Here is a 12,798-nt window from a genome sequence, read left to right on the forward strand (position 1 = left end):
GCTTCATTCTGCACGCACCCTACTGGGAATCGAGCCCACAACCCAGCATGTTGCCTTGACCATCTACAAACCTGGGACCCTTAAGTCTGCAGGCCAACTCTTTATCCACTGAACCAAACCAGCTAGTGCTATTTCTGATTTCTTGGGATATTTTCCTAGATGGGTCAATTGGGAGTTCCACTTTTAATTTTTTGGAAACTCTATACTATATTTCACAGTGTCTATACCAATATGCATTCCCATCAGTGATGCACAAGGGTTCCTTTTTCTCTGCATTCTCGCCAGCACTTATCATTTGTTGATTTGCTGTGATAGCCATTCTGACAGGTGTGGGATGGTACCTCATTGTAGTTGTGATTTGCGTCTCTCAGCTGATTAGTGACTTTGAGCATGTTTTCATGTGTCTCTTGGCCTCTCTGATGTCCTCTTTCAAAAAACATCTATTTAGGTCAGTTGTCCATTTTTTTGATTGGGTTGTTTATCTTCCTCTTGTTAAGCTATATGAGTTCCCTGTAAATGCTGGAGATTAAACCTTTATTGAAGATAACATTGGAAAATATGTTCTCCCATGCAGTGGGCTTTCTTGATGTTTTGTTGATGGTTTCCTTTGCTCTGCAAAAGCTTTTTATTTTGATGATTGCTGTGCAGAAGCTTTTTTTCTTGACATAGTTCCATTTATTCATTTTTTCCTTAGTTTCCATTACCCTAGGACAGTGATGGTGAACCTATGACACGTGTGTCAGAGGTGACACGCAAACTCATTTTTTGGTTTATTTTTCTTTGTTAAATGGCATTTAAATATATAAAATAAATATCAAAAATGTAAATCTTTGTTTTACTATGGTTGCAAATATCAAAAAATTTCTATATGTGACATGGCACCAGAGTTAAGTTAGGGTTTTTCAAAAGGCTGACACACTGAGCTCAAAAAGTTCGCCATCACTGCCCTAGGAGCTGTTTCCCTAAAGACATTGCTAGGATTTATGTCTGATATTTTGCTGCTGTGAATTCTTCTAAGATTTTTTTTTTATATTTTACTGATTTTTTACAGAAAGGAAGCGAGAGAGATAGTTAGAAACATCGATGAGAGAGAAACATCGATCAGCTGCCTCCTGCACATCTCCTATTGGGGATGTGCCCGCAACCAAGGTACATGCCCTTGACCAGAATTGAATCTGGGACTTTTCAATCCGCAGGCCGATGCTCCATCCACTGAGCCAAACCGGTTTTGGCTCTTCTAAGATTTTTATGATTTCCCATGTTATGTTTATGGACTTTATATTTAGTTTAATTTGTGTATGGTATAAGTTGGTGGTCTAGTTTCATTATTTTGCATGCATTTGTCAAATTTTCCTAACACCATTTATTGAAGAGACTGTCTTTATCCCATTGTATATTTTTGCTCCATGTATCTGTCCAATTTTCCCAACACCATTAATTGAAGAAGAGACCATCTTGAATTCTTTGTATGCTGTTGCCTCCTTTGACAAATATTGAGCATAATGGCTTGGGTCGATATCTGGATTCTCTGTTCTGTTGCATTGTTCTATATGTCTGTTGTTGTGCCATTACCTGGCATTTTTGCAATATACCTTGGTATCTGATATTGTCATTCCTCCAACTTTGTTCTTTCTCAAGATTGCTGCGGCTATTTATTATTATTATTCCACATTTTTGGAGAGCTTATTATAGGTCTGTGAAATATGCGGTTGGTATCTTAATGGGGATTACATTGAATCTGCAGATTGCTTTGGGTAGCATGCACATTTTTATGATGTTGATTCTACCAATCCATGAACACAGTGTATTTTTTTCATTTTTTTTGTATCTTCTTCTATCTTTTTTTCTCAACTTCCTGTAGTTTTCGGAATACAGGTCTTTTATCTCGTTAGTTAAGTTTTGTCCTAGGTATCCTAATTTTATTGTTGCAATGGTAGACAGGATTTTTTGTTTGTTTCTCTTTCTGTGAGTTCGTTATTGGTGTATAAAAAAGCCATCGATTTCTGGTTGTTAATTTTGTAACCTGGAACATTGCTGAATGCATTTATTAAATTTAGTAGTTTTTTGATGGTATCTTTAGGGTTTTCTATGTACAATATCATGTCATCTTTGAATAATGACGGTTTGCTTCTTTTCCAGTTATGATGCCTTTAATTTCTTCTTCTTGTCTCATTACTGTGGCTAGCACTTAGAGTTTTATATCAAACAGGAGTGGTGGAAGTGGGCATCCCTGTCTTGTTCCTGTTCTTAGGGAAAATGGTTGCTGATTTAGTATGATGTTGGCTGTGGGTTTGTCATATAAGGCTCTTATTATGTTGAGGTGTGATCCTTGGGCTCACACTTTGCTGAGAGTTTTTATCCAGAAAGGGTGTTAGATTATGTCAAATGCTTTTCTGCATCAATTGATACGATTATATGATTTTTGTATTTCAGTTTGTTTATATGTTGTATCATATTTATTGATTTGCAGATATTGTACCAATCTTTCATCCCTGGAATAAATTCCACTTGGTCATAGTGTATGATCTTTCTAACGTATTGTTCGATCCGATTTGCCAGATTTTTCTTGAGGATTTTAGCATTGATGGGTGTCACTACGACTACAGTGGGAGAGCTGCTGTGCAGGAGACACCCCTAGGGAGCATGACCTACATCACTGGGGCTTTGGAGGTCAGTGAGTCTGCCCCTTGAGTGTGTGGCTTATGGATCTGAAGAGTTGTAAGCTGCTATGGTATGACACTGACCACTGGGTACACTGGCTCTTGGGTCTCCAGGGAGGTGTAAAGTCAGCCTCTTCCTGGAGCCACCCAGCAGCATCTATAGAGAGATCTGCAGAATCTCCTCTTTGTATTGAGTTTGGAAGTGCCCTGATGATGCCCAGCTGTGAAGCAAGGAAGGCTAGTGCTTGTGCCAGGTATAGGCCTTTTATTGATAGGTTTGGGGCGCCCTGACCCAATTGCAACTTGCTTGACAGGTTTTAGCCTGAGCAAGGACAGGCAATTCATATACTAATGCTGCTGCACACATCTTGGGTGGAGTTGTAAATTGGATGGGGTGAGGTCTCAGGGAACCACCAGGTTGGAGCACACAGAAATGGTTACCACTCAGAACTGCGACCTGGGATGTCCCAGCATAGGTATAATGACCACTGCAACCACCTTTGTCTGGGAGAAAGCTGCCCCCGAATTCCTGCCCCAATGCCAGTTAGTCCAGTTTTCCCTCGTATGTGTCTTGATCCGCCCCTCCACCCCCACACTCCCCAGGCCCTGGAGGTCAGAAGCAGCCTGAGGTTTTAAGTTCCGTTAGTGGTACTGGCATTGTAAGAGGAGCAGCTGAGTCTCCTGCAGCCTCTGTGTCACTGAGCCCCAGTCCACACTGGTTTTTACAGCCCATAATTCTTACTCCCATTAGGGCCTTTTTCCCCCCAGTCTGGGACCCTGTGCTGTGCGACTGGTGTGGCCCTGGGACCTCTTGCTCTTCCAGGTGACCTCTGCAGAAACGATCTTCCTCCCAATTAAAAAAGTGTTCCACATGGGTACACGACTAGCACCTTCCATGCCTTTATACCTCCTATCAGTCTCAGTGTGCTTTCTACTTTACCTGTCTAGTGCTAAGACAGTGGTTCTCAACCTTGGCTGCACATTAGAATCACCTGGGAATCTTTTTCAAATCCTGAATTCTGGGCCTCATCATTAGTAACAAAGAAACAAAATTTCTGAAGGATGAGGCCCAGAAATCAAGATTTTAAGAAGATTCCCAGGTGATTCTAATGTGCAGCCAAGGTTGAGAACCACTGTCCTAAGACTTCCATTCAGCCAGCTTTCCAGGCTTTCTGGCTGATGGTTGTTGTGTATTTTAGTTGTAATTTTTTAAAAATATATTTTATTTATTTTTTACAGAGAGGAAGGGAGGGAGAGAGAGAGAGAGAGAGTTAGAAACATCGATGAAAGAGAAACATCAATCAGCTGCCTCCTGCACATCCCCCACTGGGGATGTGCCCACAACCCAGGTACATGCCCTTGACCGGAATCGAACCTCGGACCTTTCAGTCCTCAGGCCGACGCTCTATCCACTGAGCCAAACCAGCTTCGGCTTAGTTGTAATTTGATGTGGTTGTGGGACGAAGCGAGTGTAGGCCTTTGCCTACACCGCCATCTTGGATCTCCTCTCCAGTAACTTTTCTGAATTCAATTCTTTCTTCTTTTATCTTCACCTGAATAGTGAGAATATTTCACCATTGATTTTTTTTCTAAGAGAGTGAGAGAAAGGGAGAGAGAGAGAGAAACATCTATTGATTGCCTCACACATGTGCCCCCACTAGGAGGGGGATTGAACCTGAAGCCCATGTACCTGCTTCTTACCGAGAATCAAATCCATGACCTAACAGTGTGCAAGCAGGCACTCTCAGCACTGAGCGACACGGGCCAGGGCTATTTATTTCTTCCTTAAATTATTTATTTTTAAACTATATTTTATTGATTTCAAAGAGGAAAAGAAGGAGAGAACAATAGAAACATGAATAATGAGAGAGGGTCATTGATCAGCTGCTTTCTGCACACGACCCAATGGAGATAGGACCGGCAACCTGCAAGTATCTTCTGACAAGGACTGGAATTGTGATCTCCAAGGTCTCAGTGGTTGGCAAACTCATTAGTTAACAGAGCCAAATATCAACAGTACTTCTTCAAAATAGACACCCGCAGGCCGAAAACCAACTTCTGTGAATGGCCACGAAGTTTCAACACTATACGCGCGCCCGCACGTGGTATTTTGTGGAAGAGCCACACACAAGGGGCCAAAGAGCCACATGTGGCTCGCGAGCCACAGTTTGCTGACCATGGTTCTAGGTCATGGGTTTATGCTCAATCACTGAGCCAAACTGGGCAGCCTTTATTTATTGATTTTAGACACAGGAAGGGAAACAGAGAAATAGAGGGAAACATTGATCTGCTGTTCTACCCATCTAAGCATTTATTGGCTGTCCCCTACATGTGCCCTAGAAAACCCACAGCCGTGGTGCATCGGGACCACACACTCAACAAGAGAGCTACATGGCCAGGGCTCTGAATTTGTTTAGTCATTTCAAAAGCTCATTTCGGGACCACACACTCAACAAGAGAGCTACATGGCCAGGACTCTGAATTTGTTTATTAATTTCAGAAGCTCATATGGGATCTTGACAGATTTATCTATGGAAGGTCATGTTGTCCCTTAACATCAACATCTCTCTCTTTTTAAAAAAATATATTTTATTGATTTTTTACAGAGAGGAAGGGAGAGGGATAGAGAGTTAGAAACATTGATGAGGGAAACATTGATCAACTGCCTCCTGCACACCTCCTACTGGGGATGTGCCCGCAACTAAGGTACATGCCCTTGACCTGAATCGAACCGGGACCCTCAGTCTGCAGTCCAACGCTCTATCCACTGAGCCAAACCGGGTAGGGCTCAACATCTCTTACTATGCTTTGTGGTTCCTAGTGTCAGGTGTAGTGTCTTACTTTCATTTCTTTGAAGCTTGTTTTTTTTTCCCCAATTAACCTTTCCCCAGCCTCCCCTACCCCCCTGACGCTTGTTGTTTGTTGGTTGGTTTTTGTTCTTTGCTTTAGTCTAACTCAAGGGTAGACAATATTTGTATTGTTTTATTTTGTCTTATCTCCCTTTTACTGATGCTTGTTCAAATATTTGAGGAAGAGAGATGGGGAGACAGAGAGAGAGAGAAACATCAGAGTGAAGGAGAAACATCAATTGGCTGACTTCTGCACACAAGGTAACTGGAAATGGAACCCATATACTGATATGTGCCTTGACTGGGAATTGAATACTCGACCCTTTGGTACACAGGATGATGCGCCAACCAACTGAGCCGTAGTGGCCAAGGCATTCTGTGGTTTTTAAACAAAAATTTCTAGTGTTTTGTAAGAACAGGCTACTTGGTCAGTGATAGCAGAAGCACAGGGGCTGCTGGAGGTAATTCTGACCCTTGTTTTTTACCATATGTTTTTTCAAATATGTTTATTCACCCAGTCTTTTGTAGTCATTCTTTCTGAACACTTCTTTATTAGTGTCTGTTATACTGTTTGTCTTCATGGTACTCTTACTCCCATTTCCTATGGAATTTTTGTTTCTTTTTTTTTAATTCTTTTTTTTTTATTCTTTAAAAAAATTTTTTTTTAAATCTTTATTGTTCAGATTATTACATTTGTTCCTCTTTTTTTCCCCCCATAGCTCCCCTCCACCCAGTTCCCACCCCACCCTCTGCCCTTACCCCACCACTGTCCTCATCCCTAGGTGCACAATTTTTGTCCAGTCTCTTCCCGCACCCCCCACATCCTTTCCCCCCCAAGAATAGTGAGTCCATTCCCTTTCTATGTCCCTGATTCTATTATAATCACCAGTTCATTCTGTTCATGGAATTTTTATTTCTGAGTAGCTGTCTACTTACACTGGGTTCGGGGCAGATGCTCATATCTCTAATTCTGCATTCTTTCGGAAATCACTCACATAGGTCTTTTTTTTTTCTTTTAAATATATTTGTATTGATTTAAGAGAGGAAGGGAGAGATGGAAACATCAATGATGACAGAGAATCATCGATCGGCTGCCTCCTGCACACCACCTACTGGGGATGAAGCCCGCAACACAGGCGCATGCCCCTGGCCGGAATTGAACCTAGGACCCTTCAGTCCACAGGCAAATGCTCTATCCACTGAGCCAAGCCAGCAAGGGCTTACATAGGTCATTTGTCTGTGATCTCTTTTGTTTTTTGTTGTTCTACCACAGTGTTGATCATCAACTTTTTTGTTTTTCTTTGAAGATTTGCATCATGTATCCCATGGAATGGCTCAAGTGGGATTTAAGAGGAAGAATCATTTGTGCATCACAGAAGAAACATGACTTTATTTATTTATTTTTAATGTATTTTATTGATTTTTTTATAGAGAGGAAGGGAGAGGGAGAGGGAGTTAGAAACATCAAGTAGGGAGAAACATCGATCAGCTGCCTCCTGTACATCCCCTTCTGGGAGTGTACCCAAAACCAAGGTACATGCTCTTGACCGGAATCAAACCTGGGACCCTTCATTCCGCAGGCCGATGCTCTGTCATTGACGCAAACCGGTTAGGGCGAAAGAGGACTTTATTAATGACACAGTGTACCCACTGGTGGACTTGCCTTGGAGAAGGGTAATTGGGGAGGAATTCTCTGCTGGCCTTTGTTACATTCATAGCTAGAAACCCAGTGTTTGTTTGTTTTAAAAATATTGCATTGATATTTTACTGAGAGGAAGGGAGAGGGACAGAGAGTTAGAAGCATCGATGAGAGAGAAACATCGATCAGCTGCCTCCTGCACACCTCCCACTGGGGACATGCCCGCAACCAAGGCACATGCCCTTGACCAGAATTGAACCCAGGAACCTTCAGTCCAAAGGCCGACGCTCTATCCACTGAGCCAAACTGGTCAGGGCAACCCACTGTTTTTTTAAAGTTGCCCATGCCTCACCCATTTATGCCTGTTTGTGGTTATTGTTGATATTTTGCTAACTACTCAGTTCTAATAGTGATCATTTCTACTCGGATTCCCAGAGCATAGATAATCTTCACCTCTCTGGATTTTGTACCTCTGCCTCTTTCACAGGTCTCTCTTTACTGCACTCCAACGTTGGTCCATGGCTGTAACACCTTGAGTGCACACATTATTATATTGAAGTTGAACATCATGTGCACTAATACAATTAATTTTTATGACTTTGAGCTGCTTTAAATTATTCTACACAGACTCACATGGCCAGCATGTAAGGTCCTAAAGGAAGCCGTTTGTGCAGGAACAATGAGGAGAGTCTTCCTGTCTTCTTTGTGTCCCAGCCTGTGCTTCTGTCCCTCTCTTGGTTTGCTTCTCATCATTGACTGACTTTTGGGGCTACGATATATATAACAGCAATTCCCTCAGAGTTTACCTCACTGGTTTTTAAAATCCTTCTATGACATCAGGTCTAGTCATGAAAAATAAACATATGTGATGAAGATATTCTGTTTTCATAGGATCAACATGTACTTCACCACTGTTTCCTTTTGTTCAGGTTGCTGCTGTGGAGCAGAGAATGTGGAGGCAGCGACTGAACAGAACGTTTTTGTAAGAGTGTCACACACAAGGAATCCCAAATTAGACTCGTCTTCCCAGAAGAGCCACCCCTGTGAGAGTTGTGGGCTAGTCTTGGGAAACATTTTCCACACGATGGAGCTGCAGGGAACACACCACGGACAGATACTGTTGAGGTGTGGGGCATGTGCAAAACGATTTTATTTCCGTGCAAAATCTCACCAGCAGCATATGAGAGAGAAGTCTTTCATTAGAGGTGTGGACAGGATGTCACTTGCAAACAGTTGAATGCTCACAGGAGAAAGGCCTTATGAGTACAATGAGTGTGGGAAATCTTTTACCAGTAACAATAAACTTCATTGTCATCAAGAGCATTCAACTGGAGAAAAGCCTTATTTATGTAGTGAATTTGGGAAACCTTATACCTGTAGCACTAAACTTTGTTTTCATCAGAGAGTGGACACTGGAGAAAGGCCTTATCATTGCAGTGAATGTGGGAAATCTTTTACCACTAGCAATAAACTTTATCATCATCAGAGAGTTCATACAGGAGAAAAGCCTAATCAATGCAGTAAATGTGGGAAATCTTTTACCACTAAGTTCCACCTTCACAGTCATCAGAGAGTTCACACAGGAGAAAAGCCCTATAAATGCAGTGAATGTGGGAAATCTTTTACCACTAAGACCAACCTTCGTACTCATCAGAGAGTTCATACAGGAGAAAAGCCTTTTAAATGCACTGAATGTGGCAGATCTTTTACCACCAAGACCAACCTTCGTATTCATCAGAGAGTTCACACAGGAGAAAAGCCGTATAAATGCAGTGAATGTGCTAAGTCTTTTACCACTAAGTTCCACCTTCACAGTCATCAGAGAGTTCACACAGGAGAAAAGCCTTATAAATGCAGTGAATGTGGGAAATCTTTTACCACTAAGTTCCACCTTCACAGTCATCAGAGAGTTCACACAGGAGAAAAGCCTTATAAATGCAGTGAATGTGGGAAATCTTTTACCACTAATACCAACCTTCGTACTCATCAGAGAGTTCATACAGGAGAAAAGCCTTTTAAATGCAGTGAATGTGGCAGATCTTTTACCACCAAGACCAACCTTCGTATTCATCAGAGAGTTCACACAGGAGAAAAGCCATATAAATGCAGTGAATGTGCTAAGTCTTTTACCACTAAGTTCCACCTTCACAGCCACCAGAGAGTTCACACTGGAGAAAAGCCCTATAAATGCAGTGAATGCGGGAAATCTTTTACCACTAAATTTCACCTTCACAATCATCAGAGAGTTCACACTGGAGAAAAGCCTTATAAATGCAGTGAATGTGGGAAATGTTTTACCTGGAGCATTGACCTTCATCGTCATCAGAGTGTTCACACAGGAAAAAAGACTTATCAATGCAGTGAATGTGGGAAAAGTTTCATACATACTGATTCTCTCCAAAATCATCAGACAGTTCATACAGGAGAAAAGCATTATAAATGCCATGAATGTGGAAAATCGTTTGCATGTCGTAATGGTCTGCAATATCATCTAAGAGTTCATACAGGAGAAAAGCCTTATAAATGCAGTGACTCTGGGCAATTTTATACCAGTAACACCAATCTTCGCCTTCATCAGAGAGTTCATCAGGAGAAAATGCTTATAAATGCAGTGAATCTGTAAATTCTTCTGCAACTAACTCTCACCTTCATTGTCATCAGAGAGTTCACACAGGAGAAAGTCGTTATGAGTGTAATTAATGTGAGATATCTCTGCCTAATTTGTAAATTCCCTCTGCACAAAAGAGTCCGAATGTCAAAAATTTCTTAGATGTGTTGAAAATGTAGATTCTTAGTTGGGACTTAACAATTGTATAAGAAAATATATGAAGTCTCATTACTCTGAATTTTATCTCATATGTTTAATCACCTACATTATGTAACGTACCCGCAACTATTTTTACTGTTCTGTTTTCTTGTTTATATGTTGTAACCATATGTATCTATGTTGGACTTTTTAACATACAGAGCTGTCTTGCCAGGTCTATGTCACTGCATACTTCTGTTGCTGAAGGTATTTCACCTGAACCACTTATAAGGCCCCTACAGATGGCATCAATCACTGTCCTCATGGGCCCAGAGAAGCTAACGCTGTTGTCTAATTTGTTGAAGAAATTAGGAATACCTGGGTCCTTAGTGTTACTTGTTTCTCTGTCGTGAGTTGCCATGTAGAACTGATTACTATTGGTCCCAGTAAACATAATCTTGCAGAGGGCCTGCCATTTTCAGGGACAAGCTTTCCCTAGATGTCATTGATGAACTTATTGAGTGCCTAAGTGACCAATGAAAGAACTCCCAGTGTCACGGCTCTTTTCTTGCAAAATAATGAAGCCTTTTCCATAAGACTTCTTTAATGTTGGGTGTTCGATTGACTCTATGGATTAGTTTATTAGGAGATATGGGCTCTCCAAGCATGATGATGTGAAAAACTTATATATGGTCTCAAACATTTTTGCCTTTGGGGGAAGATTATGGTGCAGAAATTGGCTCAGCAGTTTTTGCCAAATTTACATCGCTGCCCACAATTTCACAGGAAACACTGTAGACTCTCTAGTCCTGTTGTGAACAGGGATTGTGACACAGAGATCACTCCAAAGAAGGTGTAGCTGTGACAACCTCAAGTATGTTTTCTAGCAGCTTGAATGTTTTTCTTGTTTTTAAGGAATGCTAAGACATTTGAAAGGAACCTCCTGTCCGGGTCTTGCACAGGTCCAAGTGCCATAATGCCTACAATTGCATGAGTGATAGACACTGGTTTTAGGACCATTGCAGTGAGCGGAAACTGTTTCACTGCAGAAACACTGATTTAATTCCTGTTGGACCAGACTGCAGGCCAGTAGATGGAATTGTCTTCATCTAAACCTGCACCAAGACATTTTTTTGAGGAAAAGGCTACAGGACCCATGTGTACACAGATCTGAGGGACATCTGGGTATGCTTATCTTCTGTGGAGCAGTCATTGCCCTTGATAATAATCAAGATGTTTTGTGTCCTCCTGTCTCTTCTCAGATGTTCCCATCAGAGCCATTGATGCTCTGGAAGCAAAACTAAGAGGGAAACAAAGGGCGTCTTGAATCCAGGGGTGTGGCTTTTGTGACGCAGCCAGCATTCTTGTTTGTTTGGGTCCGTGGTCAGCAAACTGTGGCTCGCGAGCCACATTCGGCGCTTTGGCCCCTTGAGTATGGCTCTTCTATAAAATACCATGTGCGGGCGTGCACGTACAGTGCGATTGAAACTTCATGGCGCATGCGCTGAAGTCGGTTTTCGGCCTGGGCGAGTCTATTTTGAAGAAGTACTGTTGATATTCGGCTCTGTTGACTAGTGAGTTTGCTGACCACTGGTTTGTGTGAAAGTCCTTCATTGTTGTTACATATTCTGTCACTGAAATGAGACTTGCCCAGAGGGCATAAGGATGTGGATTGAATATAGAGTTGAAAAACCTGTTGTCACAAAATAGGTGAATGGACATTTCTTTTATCTTGAGCCATTTTATAACAGCTGTAATGAGTAAATCTTATGTGTTAAATATACTGTTTTATAAAGCTTGACGTGTGCATGAAACTGAAACCATCATTCCACTCATAATACTGATCATATCTATGACTGTGTAGTTGCTTCATGACCTCGTTTAATCTGTCCCTGTTCTTCACAGCTTTTCTAGTAACCAGGAATTTATATTTCATTTTAATAGCGATCTTAGCTTTTTCTAAGTACTTTTCTGCTTTAATTTATATTTCATAAATTCTTGGACATTTATTAAAGATATATTAGTAATTCATCTTTTTTATTTTTTTGATAAATGTTCTTTTTGTTGTTGTTGTTAATCCTCACCCGAGGATATTTCTCCATTGTTTTTTTTTTTTTTTTTTGGAGAGTGGAAGAGAGAGGGAAAGTCGAGAGAAACATCAATGTGAGAGAAACACATTGATTGGTTGCCTCCTGCATGAGCCTTGACCACGGACCAGGCTGGGAAGGAGTCTTGAACCAAGGTACCTACCTGGCTTTGACTGGATCCAATCTGGACCCTTCGGTCTGAAGGCCTATGCTCCTTCGAGAGATAAACTGACAAGGGTCCTGGTAGATTTTCTTGTCTTTGAATATATCACCATCATGTGTCCATTTTAATAAATGGTTATTTCTAATAAAGCTGGTAAAAACGTTTTTGTATTATTCTTTTCATGGATACTAGAGGCCCAGTGCACAAGAACTTGTGCACTGGGGGGGTGGTCCCTCAGCCTCGCCTGCGCCCATTCACAGTCCAGGATCCCTTGGGGGATGTCCACCTGTCGACTTAGGCCCACTCCTCCGGGGGATCATGCCTAAGCTTGCAGTCAGATATCCTTCTGGAAGCCAGGCAGCCCTCGGGGGATGTCCGACTAAAGGCTTCAGCCCCCAAGGGATCAGGTCTAAACTGTTAGTTGAACATTTTTAGTGCTGCGGTGGAGGTTGGAGAGGCTCCTGCCACCACCACTGTGCTGGCCAGCTATGAGCCAGCTTCTGCTAAGTGGCACTCCCCATATGGAAGTGCACTGACCACCAGGGGGCAGCTCTTGTATTGAGTGTCTGCCCCCTGGTGGCCAGTGAGCATCATAGCAACAGGTCATTCTGCCGTTCAGTCAATGTGCATATTAGCCTTTTATTATTATTATTT

The 12,798-nt window shown here is 41.8% G+C and overlaps 1 pseudogene; it reads left to right on the forward strand.

The window, feature by feature from the left end:
• Window positions 1-10,144, forward strand: part of LOC102756837 — a 16,939-nt pseudogene extending 6,795 nt beyond the window's left edge.
• Window positions 10,145-12,798: the final 2,654 nt, after the last annotated feature.

This window comes from Myotis davidii, unplaced genomic scaffold (assembly GCF_000327345.1).
Source record: "Myotis davidii unplaced genomic scaffold, ASM32734v1 scaffold795, whole genome shotgun sequence".
Taxonomy (NCBI): Eukaryota; Metazoa; Chordata; class Mammalia; order Chiroptera; family Vespertilionidae; genus Myotis; species Myotis davidii.